Raw genomic sequence first — 13,611 nt, forward strand, 5'->3', positions numbered from 1 at the left:
AAAAAAGCCGCGTCGCCGCACCACTTTTTTTGGCAAGCTCCATACCAGAAACCGGAGACTTTTCTTATTTTGGCCTAATCACAATACATTTTCGGACCCTGATGGCTAGTACTTTGTACAGAATTTTAAGATTATTTCTCCTTACATTTCGTACAGGCATAAAACGCAATCCTATTGATAAATAACGTTTATTATCATTTTCCAATACATTTCATAATATGTTATGAATTAATACCTGAATTTATGAACAATTAATTCTGGAAAAACACTACCAAAAACATCATTTAAAGCTTGCCTGCCCTCACTGGTTTGTGCATGGACTACATTGCTTGTTTGGCGTCTATACCCAGGATGCATTGCAAAAGCCATGAAGGTTTATAGGGAATTGAGTAACACATAATTGTGTAATAAAAACATTAGACCATAATGTGCAGTGTTGTAGTACTCGTACTCGGTACACGTACTCGGGTACGACTCGAGTACTTTTTTTGGAGTACTCCTACACGTACTCGTACTCGAATGTCAAAATGCTCGTACTTGATATGACGGTACTCGTACTCGGGCAGCAAAGTACTTGTACTCGCACATGTCCAAATTGTACTCGATCATCAAAGTACTCGTACTCGAATAACAGTACTCGATAAAACAACGTAATCGAACTCGAAAAGCGGTACTCGAAAAAAAATAAAATGGTACATGTATATCACTTACGTTACCACGACATTATTTTATCGATACCTTCAGTTTCAAAAGGTCGATTGCGGAGAAATCGAAATTTTCTCTACTCTACGCACGTCCGGACAAACACAATTAACAGCTAGCCGTGACTGGTCATGTATAAAGGTCTGACTGGGCCTGGGCCAATCATTGTACACACTGTACGCCGAGGTGTTCCTCAAAATGGTCGCACGATTAACTTGGGTGATTGGAGCAAAACCGTTTTCTGAACCGCCGGTCCAGCCCCATTGCCAATCTGCATGAATGGAGAAAGAGACACAGCCGAAGCCGAAGTTTGAAAAACGGTCCCTAGTCTGGTTACGGTAGCAGGTCCACAGCGGTCTAGCCTTAAACATAGGCCTAGGAATAGGAAGCAGACTAAATGCGTAGACACACACAAGAAAATGCGAATCTGCCGGGTTTTTTTGCATGCACTTTGCATGTGTACATGTACTTTGTGTACGTGTCACACCGTGGACGTTTGCTTACGCTTGCCTGTGAGGCACTTTTCACTTTTTTTGTACCCAAATTGTATACGTTGTTCGTGCAAAGAACCCCAAAATACATGTATCATGTCATCTGTGTCCACTGTTGTGAAGTTTGGGCTCAAGGATAACAGGGAATTTGTCCAAAATGGCGTGAAACGCCTAGTGCAGCGTGCATGTTTTGTGCTTTTCGCTTACCAGAAACATAGCCTATGGGACAACTTCAAATTTCATCTTCGAACTTCTTCAAGCGTATACAGAACTCCATCAAGCATACGTAATTATGCGAAAGAAACACCCTGCGTTTGTAAGAACACTAAGAACGTGGGTTGAAACTAAGTAGAAATACAGAAATCTTTTCTCAGCCATTTGAATGCTTGTTGTACTTGTGGCTTTTATTTAGTCTGAGGAATCCAAGGACCCCAAAATGCATGAATAAATGCACAACACTTTACATTGATTTTGTTGATTGACGGTTGTTTGTATCTCAGCTTTGTAGCATTTCCTTGGAAACACATTTGAGACTGCTGTTGCCGATTAAAAAAAACAAACAAATACATTTCAAATAATTGAAAAAAAAAAGCTTACAAAGACGAACCCTAGTTTGTATCACAAGTGATAAACAGTACACATAATATTGGGCGTCAAGCACAATGTACTCGGTGCCCGTATGCGAAAATACTAGTACTCGTACTCGTACTCGTACTCGTACTCGGAATACAAGGACTTGTACTCGTACTCGGAAGTACAAGTACTCGTACTTGTACTCGTACTCGGAAGTTCAAGTACTCGTACTCGGAGACCTGTTCTTGTACTTGGAAGCACAAGTACTCGTACTCGTATCGTACTCGACAACCTAGGTACTCGGCAGTACTCGGCAAAAAGTACTCGACTACAACACTGCATAATTTATATTCATCCCATTTTTATAGTTTTCAGAAAATTGGGTAAGAATATGAAATATAATTCGCAGTTAGAGCATTTGATTTCAATTTAATGTTTTCAAATTAACTTGTTTTTAAATTTGTCGTTTTAAACGACACTATTTGTTGGTGTTGTCGATTTTTGCACCGAATAGGCAATTGCGATAGAAGTATTTATTTTCAACAAATGCAGTTTAAATAGGAAACAACGGAATTTTGTATTGGTATAAAAAATGTAATCAAGGAATTATATGATTGTATTATCTTTTCATTTGGGTAACAATTTCAGAAATAAACACACTCCATGAAATGAACAAACTCAGCAAGCAAACTCGCCACTTTAACCTGTATATACAACGCTTTTTTTTTTACAATATTTGTTTTCTTTTACATTTATCGTCAATAGGCGTATCAATTTATTACTTGCACATTATATTTTTGAAAGTTTTGTATACGAGACAGATCACGCCACAGTGACTCATAGCACAGACAATGGTTTAAAGATAGCATTATCTAGTTAAAGTGTTTACCACACTGCACAATGATAATTCTGTATGAATTAATAGCGTGGGTTCTACTTGACTTTTGAAACCTTAAGAGTTTAGTCAACTTCGATCCTTCACACACATTAACCTACTGCACGCAAGTGTCGAGTTTTTATCTAGGCCTTGTCTCCAAATATTATGTATTTTTTTAAATTGTATGTTACCTTTAAACTTTAACCTTGCGCAGCGTTTACAAAAGAAATGTTTACACGAACTCGCCAGCTGGGGCCCTTTGGGTCACAGGTACTTCTCTGCACTTCGCAAGACCCTACATGCCAAAATCAGCAAAAAGCCACGTGCCAGACAGTGTCCAGGCAGTTGCCAGACAGTGCACTTAAAAGATAATTGACTGGCGGCTGTGATTTGCGGCTATGAAGGGAGATGGCTGTGTCAAGTTACAGGTGTTTGTAACTGTTTCAATGTGACTTGGCAGGAGGCCTGGTCGAAAGTTTGTTGACACGGCCTGGGTGAAGCTCCGGCTGCAAAGTTCATTGAACCAGCTGATATGGCAAGGGTTGAATGAGGATTAGATGGAAGGTGACCGTCACTGGCCCTCAATTTTAAATTCGGTCACCTGATCGCAAAATGGAACCAGGTCACTCTGCGGAGGGTTAAACCCAACCTCGTCCCCAGTGCTTACTTTACTAGTAAACCCTGGATAGGAAACTTCCTTCCTGCATCCTGATTCGATACCGCAATTGGCTAGAAATGGATTAATATCGTGTACTTGGTGTTGTTATCCACAACGTGCAGTACGTGTTTTCGCGATCATTCGTCCACGCCTTTTCAGAAATATTCCTTTCCTTTCCAATTTGTTAATATTAATATGAAATGTGGTACTGCATATTGTTTCGTTAAGATCGTAACAGTTTAATTAAAATGAAATCATGTTTTCGTAACTCACGCCATGCTCGCGCTGCGACGAATTGATTATGTTTTCACCCCAGACACCGCATACAAAAATAAACGCAAATGTAACGCACAAGTAGGCACCAGACTACTCCTAATTTGCATACGTGTTCAAAAATCTTGCACATGCAAATGATCCAATACCAGGGTGAGAGAGCAGGTAGTGGCGGGCGCGTACTGCTCGACACCCTGGGGACGAGGTTGGGTTAAACTAGGTCCCAAAAGGAGACGGTTGTGCCCCCCCCCCCCCAAAGTGCGTATACAGCGCCCTCTTGTAGTAACGTAAGGTATACAACTTGTTTCATTGGATGGCTACTGACCCAAACGCACTTGAAAGATTTAATGTAGAAATTATGATCATCTTTGGCCAGTCAGAGTCAAGATATCAAGCTCACGCCTCTGACGCTGACCAATCTCAATCAACCTTCGCAGCCTTGTATATGACTGGTTCTTTGAAGGAAATGTTAAGATTATTTTTTTCTCTACATTTCTAAAACGTATAACACATAATTGATTAATAACATTTATTATAATTTTTTCAACACATCTAAAAAAAAACTATGCTTTAATATCTAAATTTATGTTCATTTTATTCTAGCCAATAAAAAAAACCAAACTACTAAAACAAATTATTTAAAGCTTGAGTGGTTTACTGCCCTGACTGGTTTGTGCATGAACTTTATTGCTTGTTTGGCATCCATAGCCTGGAGCTTGAATAGGAAAGCCATAAAGGTTTAACAGGCATTTAGTCACACATAGTGTGTATTGAAAAGAGAGGTTTTCTTTTCCAATTTGTAACCACTTTTTTCATTCATTAGACCATATTTTCATCCAATTGTGATAGTTTTTAGAAAATCGGGTAAAAATGAGGTATATAATTCGAAGTTAAATCATTTGATTTTGCTTAAATGATTTCTAACTAACGTGTTTTCACAATTTCTCATCTAAGCAAATTTATTTTTTATTGTTGATTTTTGATTTCGCACTGAGTAGGAAAATGCCATAGAAATATTGTTTTTTTTTACGAAAATGTAGTTGAAATAGGAAACAACTTCATTTTGTATTTGGGCAACATTTTCAGAAATGAACACGATCCATGAAAAGAACAACCTCAGCAAACTTCGACAAATGCATTCACTTACATGCGCACAAACTAAATGACACCCATGACGAGGTTTGGATATGTGTATCGTGGCTGATTCATTTGCCTATACAGCCACAAGGTGTGCCCCATCCAGAGCTAGCCCCAAATGGTACCGATCCCACCTTATACCCCTACCACCCTGCCACCAGCCGCCACCCCGCCCCCCCCCCACCCCATTTTCCCTTGCGTTGAAGTTGGGCATGCGGCAAATTACCGTTGAAATAATGGGATATCTGTGTAGGAATTATTGTCACCGTCATTTTCTAGGTACCCGTAACTGACCATCATGTAATAGTATTTCGTTTGTAACACGTTTTAAACTGATAAAAAGTAGAAGAAATGACACCAAATTTTAGGTACATTTTGACCTTAAATTTGTTGTCATTTATTTTTTTACTTGTATTTACAAAAACATACGTTACACTTTTAGCAATAAAACAGTGCGTGCAGCAATAATTACAGGAATTTGCTTCCTTTGGAAAAAAGGAACATCATCAACTTTGCAGAACTGTTGAACAGCCCCCCCCCCCTCCCCCTTATTTCATATATAACATATATTCAATGTTTCATCAATAACGATCAACATGGCAACGAATCCATATATCTTACCTTTAAACTGCTGTTTGCTGTCTTTATGCAAATCCTTTCATAATCCGGTGAGACATTAAGACGATGCGCAAGAAGTAAAGCTCTTCTGAAGCGAACTTGTAAACCGATTCACCGCCTAGACCCTACCCAACACCAGACAGATCACGCGACAGTGACTCATAGCACAGTCAGTGGTTTATTGATAACATTGTCTAGTTGAAGTGTTTACCACACTGCACAATGATCATTGTATTTGAATAAAACGCGTGGGCTCTACTTGACTTTTGAAACTTTGAGATTTCAGTCAACTTCGAACCTTCACACACATAAACCTATACTGCCCACCTGTGTCGTGTCTGCTCGTCTATTTTTAATATTAACAGAGAAATATCTGACCCTTTCTACTTGGTGTAATTTTGCTGGGAGAAATGAAGCGATAATCAATAGAAAATATATTTGTAAAATATAATTGCAAATGTATGAATTAACTAAATAAATAAATACATCAATGAAAAAAAAAAGGCGGGTGACAAAAAGGACAAGAAGCTGTTTTGTTTGTACTATCCTTAACTGCATGGAGGAAAGATACTAAGACAAGATAAGTTTGCGGTAGCGCCATGTGAATAAATCTCTTTTGTGAGTGTGTGTGGTTCTGAAAAGAACCGGAGGGACTCATCGTTTCGAACAGTATGCTCTGCCCGTCGTCAGGAGAGAGCGATTCCAACGGTGATGCGATGTTATAAGGAGAAGGTTTGCCTTCTTGGGTTGGAAACTGCACAGAAACACGAATACGATCCGAGGAAAGTTTGTGATATCTGTTGTACATAAATTATCTTTAACGTTTGAGTATTAATTAGTTGAAAGTTTAGAAATTCGCTACAGGACCGGGGGAGGGGGTGGGGGGCTTGTGCTGGATGTAAGGTAAAGGGGCTGGACACGATCTTTCCAAGGGGGCGCTGTTTAAAACTGATATCATGGTAAATTTCATACCAAAGGTGGTGCAATTCAATTTCCACGAGAGGTTGAAATAAAATGCCACTCGCGAAAAAAAACCCAGGCTTTCCGTGAAAAATGAAGTGAACACGTTTTCTAAAAGAGCCCTTTATGTTGTTGAATGCGCTTATCATGGTGATTTGTGGAACGATACTTTTCTGTGGTTGTCATATATCCAGTGAGGGCGACTGAGGGTAGGGGGGCGGAGCCGACAAGTGTTAATTGGGATGGGGTGAGGGTGGGCCTTTGAGCTGACATGTCGGCAGCAATCGAACAATCGACGGCCGTCAACACTTTATGTATTACTGTGACACGGTTTCTACATTCAACTCTAGCTGTGGTAACTTAGCGCAGGGTCGCGTAAAGTGTGCCAAATAAACAAATTGCATTTCAGTTCGTCGTAAAGCTCACTGTCCAGCTCCGTTAAACGGATGACACTTTGACTACCCCCCCCCCGCGGGACTAACACTCCCCCGCGATAGTAATGCTTTTATATTTGTCGCACTTTGCGCGTCAGATGCAGGGTTGACGCAGATTGAACAAGACTTCTCTACCGAAAGAGCAGGCGCGGATCAAAGAGGGGCGGGGAGCAGCTCTGTCAAAAAAATGTGTTTTTTTCATTGAAATTCCTTAAAAATAATGTAAACCTCCCCTCTCCCCGGTTCTGAACCCCCTTCCTCCCCCCGAAAAGAAAATTGCACTGGTAATAAAAACCTGTCTAAACTTCAGATTATTTTGCTGATGAACCCCCCTGAGAAAATTCCTGGATCCGCCCCTGAAGAGGCCTCCTTTTGCCCTCGGACGTCATATATAGCAATATAGCAATGCGTACTTTCACACCCCCCCCCCACACACACACACACATGCTTTTTATCAAGCCCACCCCCATTTCACGATAACTAGATACGCCCCTGATTGTTTGATGCGTAAGTAACTTGTTTGGTATCAATATCTGTCCATTGGGCCCGCGCTAGCGTAGCTCTCGCTTGGTAAATGGGATTTAATGCAAATAAATGTCAGCCCTGGCAGCAATTAGGCAATCGAAAGTTTGGAGTGTGTGTCTGTTGGGTAATTAAAGGCCTGAAATAGAGAAAGTTGGCAACTACAGATTGCCATAATGACAGAAAAGTGCCACGCAAACCGATTAACGTCCGTAGGGCCATTAGTCATTATTTGATTAACACGTAGGCAATCCCTTGCCAAAGGTGTATATCTACTTTTGTGGGCAAATGCGTATATGATTCAGATCACTATGAAAGCTTTGCGAGATTTTTAAAGCAAGAATAATCAAAACAGTTAACCCAACTTAAAAAAAAGCAAAGAAATTTGCGCAAGAAATGAGGAAGGCAGCTTTGTTTGCACAAATGGCGGCCATATTAGATTCCCAGCATGCATTGGCTTGCAGTAGCACGCCCTCTGATATGTGATAAGATGCGATGCGATGCGAGGGTGCAGCCTCACCTACACCAACTCGGGACTTGGTCGCCGCCCTCCACTCTTCCCTATGCAGCATTAGGGTCCTCAGCTCCCCTGTGTCACTGAGACCAACATCGCGTCGCAGCGTGTCGATGTACGTGGCTCGTCTCCGCACTCTCCTGGCAGTTCCATGAGTCTGCTCCACAGGATGGTGTTGTGGGCAGCTAGCTCCGGGTGGCGGATGCAATGGCCTGCCCGAGCCATCCTCCTCTCCCTGATCTTGTCTGAGATTTGTGGAAGGCCTCCATAAAGGTCGATGTTCCTGATGTGGTCTCTCCTGGAAACATTCAGAGCATCCTGGTGTAGACGCCATCAAGCGACTTCTCCTGCTTTACAGCAGTGGCGTCACCAGACTTTTCAGTCTGGGGGGGGGGGGGGCACAGGGGGACACCAGCATTTGATGGGGGGGGGAACTTAGGTGGATACGGATCGCCGTCCTGGGGGAGGGGTCTAAGGGAAGGGGGTGCCCCCCCCCCCTCCCCTTTGGAACATTTTGGCATACGGAGGATGGGCTAGATGCAAAATGGTGCCACATTTGATGCTAAATTCGATCTGAAGATATCTCCAGAAATTGCTATTTTTGAGGTAATGATTTTAACAACGCGCAGAATTTTTTTTACCAACCCAAATCTCAGATGGGGGGGTGGGGGGTGGGGGGGTGGGCACTCGGGGGGGGGGGCACTAGGGTTTCCCCCCCCCCCCTGGCCCCCCTTGGCGACGCCACTGCTTTACAGTGAGGGTCAACCGTTCAGGAGAGCACAACTCTTTGTATTTAAAATTATAACTGATATAAAACAAAAAAACGTGGGGAAAACTTGGGAGTGTTGCAAAAAGGCTTGTGCTCAAACACAGAAATTTGATTTTCTTGTTTGTTCTTTTTATTCCCCCATATACAAAGATGTCAGATACGTAATTATATCAACCAACATTATCCATTAGGCCCACACATCGTTGCTTACGTCTGTAACTATGTAAATTAATGGAAATATATGTCAGCCATGGCAGCCTGATTGATGCATTTAGGCAATCGAAGGTTTGCAGTCACTGTTGGGCGATAAGAGCCAGAAATAAAGGTTGGCAACTACCGATTGCCATAATGACAGAAACATCTGTCATGCAAACCGATTCACGTCCACCTTTGAAATGATAACCTACAAAATATGTCACCACCTTTAAGGGCGTTGCGTGCGGTGGGAGGATAGGAGGGGGGAACCACATCATGTTGGCGAATTCGTGGTCATATCGACAAACTATTTGTCCTGTCGACAAAACAGTGCGTATCCGATAGGACCCCATTGTACGATCGCTTCCAATGTCTCGTCCACTTCGACCCGCGCTTCGATCAGTCAGTCGATGTACAGGGGTCAATCTGATGTCCCCAGTCATAATGTCCCTACGTTCCCAACTCCATAGGGTTGATATCAATATGTTCACTTGTCTATCCGTGGCGTTTTCTGAGCTGAAATTTCGTTTGTTTGGTAGGAACTACTTACATCATAAGGCTAGCCGTGAATTGTTGTTTGTTAAGAACCTGTCGTTTCCAAGAAATACGAAGATGATGTTCCTTCACTAGGCAGACTTGTATGGGTGCATACCTAGGTTCCCCATTACCGATGTTCCCCAATACCAATGTTCCCCGAAATCCCTACCAATATAACCTTAACCCTAACCCTAACCCTAACCCTACGATAAGGATTTGGGGGAACATCGATAGTGGGGAAGATTGGTATTGGGGAACATCGGGAAGATCCAAATTGTGTCAACGGTTTACGCGCAAAACGTGGGAGACGTCTGATCTACATTCAGAGAGATCTCGAAGGCTCGTATCGTTATGCACGTTTACGAGTCGGGGTAAGGAGCGCATTATTAAATGTATTCATTAAAGATAATTGTTTTCTCATATCCGGCTCCAATGTCTCTCATTTCCTGGAGGCGACAGGTCCTGCACGAATAACAGTTTACGGATAGCCCTATAATGTAAGTTGTTCCTAAGAAATAAATGTGATTTCAGCGCAGCAAACGCCACGGATGGAACAATGAAAATCTAAAGTCTGACGTTTGTGGAAGTGCTGCTACACGGAAACTTCATTTCCGCCACCGTTTTAGGCTTGATTTGCTAAGATCTTTATTCAAAATGCAATGAGACGTGACCTACCTAGAATACGGACATACGTTTCGGGAAAATGTGAGCTATTCCATCTATTTACAAGATACTCAATCTGCTATAACTTTGCAAGATCAACTTTGGCCACACCGTCAGCCGAGCAATTTAGAGAAAACGGGACGTTCATTTAAATTCTTCATTATCCTCACTCACAAATTGAACTGGCAAGTTAAAGGACTACATCCTCCGTGATTCAAAAACCTAAATATCGTTAATTTTGATGGGTGCACGTGTATAGTTGTATAACTGGCTTTTGGGGTCATCACGTGGGGTCTTTGTTAATAAAGATTCAAGTCCTGAATTCCATCAATTTTCCACTTTGTATATAATATAAATGCTCGGTCCCTGCGTTTCATTGGATTCTTAGCAACATGTATACGCCGAGATAGTGTGACGTCACCTCCCTATTTCACGCTCACTACCTTGACAATGGGTCGTATGTATAAAAACTAGTAAATCGAAGCAGCTTGTTTAATGAAATCAATTTACCTGCAAGGTAAAACATGCTGTCCAGCAAAAACGTTTGTAAAATCATGATGATTTTGCACACATCAAAATGTCATCCCGACATATTGAGGTATTTGTGACTGAGTGTGTCAAGAAGGCGCGTCACGGTGAGATCAGTTAAAAACGTGTTCTCAAACTCTTTCTGAAGGCTTTTACGAAACCTCTCAGAGCTTGACTCCACTAACCGAGCATAGCAAGCAACAAGAGTGACAAGATGGCAGCCAGCATAGCTCATTAGGCGGGAGACCAGCCGTATCATTCTACATATAGAAGAGTACCAGACTGCGGTAGCAACACGCTTTACGCACCATCAACAACAAAAAAGAAAATTCGCAAAGCCGGCCACCAACTACTCTTGGAGGGGAGTCTCTTGACTCTTTTTATTAAAGTCCACTTTACTGTTTATATCGAGTAAGGGGCCATTTTAATCTGTTTGATGAGTCATTTGACACCAACGACTCTGGTAGGGGAGTCAATTCAAATTGACTCCACATTATAGTCAACTTCCTCTTTATAAAAGTAAGGGATCATTGACTCTATAGCGAGTCATTTGACTTCGATATGGCTGTATGAGTGTACATAAATAGCTTCGTTCCTGGTCGGATGTTTCCCAGTCCCATTCACAGTGTCCAGTCCCCCAACTCGTTGACTCACAAAGTTGATTATCTTACCGCGCCTCCGTACGAACAATGCGCGCCTTTTGTTGAAGAAAGTGCTAGACTTGGTGGTAAGTTGTCATAGTCTTGCGTACATGGTAAAACGAACAAAGGCTAAATAACGCTTCTACTGAAACTTGAAACCATGCATGTTCGTAACGACAAAGACAAGAAGATGCAAAGTGGGTTTTCGTTCACGATTTCTTTTTCACAGTGTAGCCTGACAGCAGTTTATACATGTCGTTGACGTATTGAGAACTCCCCATGTAACATAATGAACGAGTCATCTTTTGCATAGCGGTGCGCGATTGGATCTTACCGCAAAAATGCACTGCATATGTATTGCACTGCTTGCATACATGAATAACGGTGCGAGATCTACCGTCGATTCGTTAGAATTGTCGCAACCCGGTCAATTACGTGCAAGTCTTTTACCAGCCGCGCCGCGCCGATGCCATGGATGGAGTTCGACTGAAGTTCACGGACAAAATACGACAATCTAACATCTTGTCTTTAAGTCTAACGACGCGCCGTCTACAGCGTACCGCTGAAAACCTTCGGCTGCTATGGGTGTGCTTTCTGCAGCCGGCTTACCAATAATATTGAACGGCCTAGAAACTGCCTGGAAGACAAAAAAGTAAGACACGAACGATTACATGTCTCCATTACAAAATGCCTACTGCATCTGTGTTTTTAATAGTTATGGTCTAGCTTCCAATCTTTCATCTATCTTCCAATGTCGAATCATTCAAGCTGGATGATTAATCTTTAAAAATATCATCTTCTGAAACTAAAGACAACTAACATCATTTTGAAACATTACTATTTTCTAGTTTGCCCCAACACAAGCTAACAACTATTATGTTAAGAACATACTCAGCTCCAGAGAAATTGCTGTCTTAAAATCCAAACTTCAAAAAACTGCCAATCCAAAAAAACTGCCAATTCCCTGTTTCTTGATTGGATATATGCGTGTTTGTACATGCAGACTTATTGTCTTCGCTTAATTCAATCAGGACACGATCGGTCAATAATTGCACCTCCTCTCCCTGATAATTCATGGACAAGAAAAACAAATGTTGTTTTTAATTTTTAAATAAGATGTTCTCTTCATATGCTTGTAAGCTGATGTGTTGTCTGCTGAAAACGTGCGTGCAAAAGGGGGCACCAATAACTTCCAGCCATGTGGAATTGTATTCGGTGACGAAATATAGTCTAAACATTCTAGGGAAATAGATGCAACACAAGCGTTTACGTCTACGTTTAAGTTGATTCAATGTACCAAATGACATATGGTTAATTTCGACAGATACAACAATAGCCTTCTCGTATTCGTTACCGATACCTTAAGTTATTTTTGTGGGGTTTCATATGTTTGTATTTCAACAAGTTTGAGCAACACTTAAAACAAAACTAATACCAGTTAGTATCAATTTAAAGTTACCCTACCTATAAATAATGAATGATGTGTTTGTCCTGTCGTTACCGAGTGAAATGATGCGGCAATATTATCATATCAATTACATATTCATTACCGATAGTGTTTGGAATTTAGTTTTACTTTCGTTGTATTTAAACTGTTGTTAATGCAGTCCTTGAAAAAGACACCTCTGTGTCCCATTTAACCCTATCATTTAACTTTCATTTTGCCAATTTTTAAGGCATGAGTTTGGTTAAACAGGGAGAATGACTCGACTAGTGACTACTGTGTGTCATGCGCCTCTTTTACAGGCAGTGAAGAGAGAGAGAATACGAGGAAAAAAATCATGCCTTATCTCAATAATTTTGACTCGCCTGGCGATCTTCTTATTTGAGGGCGGATTAAATACAACGAAAAAGTGACGTTTTCGCACATTCATCAGCAATTAATTAATATTGCAAAGGAAAACGGGGAAAAATCGCCATTGGTGTTTCAAAAAAAAACCCAGAAGACTTGACTTTTCCTTTCATTTTAATTCAAAGCGTTTGAAGCGTTTGTCTTGGGTGCTTGGGCAAGGCGCTTTGTCACTCATTGCTTCTCTCCACCCAGGAGTAAATGGGTACCTGTGAGGGCAGAGATGGTTATTGTGCATGGATAATTTAGCTTCCTTGCGCCTAACAGGCAGCGTCGAGCTGTATACTCCCCAGGGAGCTGAGAAGGTTTCAGGAGTGTTTGCCCGTTGAAACAGGGATAATAATAATAATTGTAAAGCGCTTTGATACCCCGTTGCGGCGTAAAAGCGTTGTACCTGTTAAGGTAACAATATACAAATATAACATGGTTTGAGGGTGGACAGTCGATATTCGCTCCCCGAGGTATTGGAAGTTGACAAACTAGTTCCCGAGGCGAAGCCGAAGGAACTAGTTTGTCAACTTCCAATACTGGTGGGAGCTAATATCGGCTGTCCACCCAAAATAGACCATATTATATTTGTTTTACTATACTTCATACCTATCCAGTTGCCGATATTTTTTTTATATATGCACCTAAAACAAAATTCGGGGAAAATTGTACAGCTCACCAA

The sequence above is a fragment of the Patiria miniata genome, unplaced genomic scaffold (genome assembly GCF_015706575.1).
Source record: "Patiria miniata isolate m_02_andy unplaced genomic scaffold, ASM1570657v1 HiC_scaffold_29, whole genome shotgun sequence".
NCBI classification, from domain to species: domain Eukaryota; kingdom Metazoa; phylum Echinodermata; class Asteroidea; order Valvatida; family Asterinidae; genus Patiria; species Patiria miniata.